Consider the following 615-nt stretch of genomic DNA (forward strand, 5'->3'; position numbering starts at 1 on the left):
TCTGTCTGTCTCTGACTCTGTCTGTTTGTCTCTGACTCTGTCTGTCTCTGACTCTGTCTGTCTGTCTCTGACTCTGTCTGTCTCTGACTCTGTCCGTCTCTGACTCTGTCTGTGTGTCTCTGACTCTGTCTGTCTCTGACTCTGTCTGTTTGTCTCTGACTCTGTCTGTCTCTGACTCTGTCTGTCTGTCTGTCTCTCTTCCATTCCTTATAATCCTCTCTGGTTATATTTCTGTCTATATTTCTGTAACTCACATAGAAGTATCATTAAAAGAATGTAGTTTTCAAAAGATCAAGTTGTGTTTATTTATTCATTGATTGACTGATTGCTTGCTTGATTGCTTGCTTGATTGGTTGCTTCGCAGATTGGTTGCTTCGCAGATTGATTGCTTCGCAGATTGATTGCTTTTCGTTAATGTTGTTTGAAAGAGTATTCGTGAAGCTTCTGGAGTGAAATTCATCTCTCATCACCTGATTACAAGACATGTCGAATTTAAATACTAATTACGTGTATATATTCAGGTCTTCCATATTTCCATATTCTTTAATTCTGTTTAATTGAACTACTGTAAATCGTTTTCCTATTTCTCGTCATATATATATATATATATATATA

This window comes from Octopus bimaculoides, chromosome 10 (assembly GCF_001194135.2).
Source record: "Octopus bimaculoides isolate UCB-OBI-ISO-001 chromosome 10, ASM119413v2, whole genome shotgun sequence".
NCBI classification, from domain to species: Eukaryota; Metazoa; Mollusca; class Cephalopoda; order Octopoda; family Octopodidae; genus Octopus; species Octopus bimaculoides.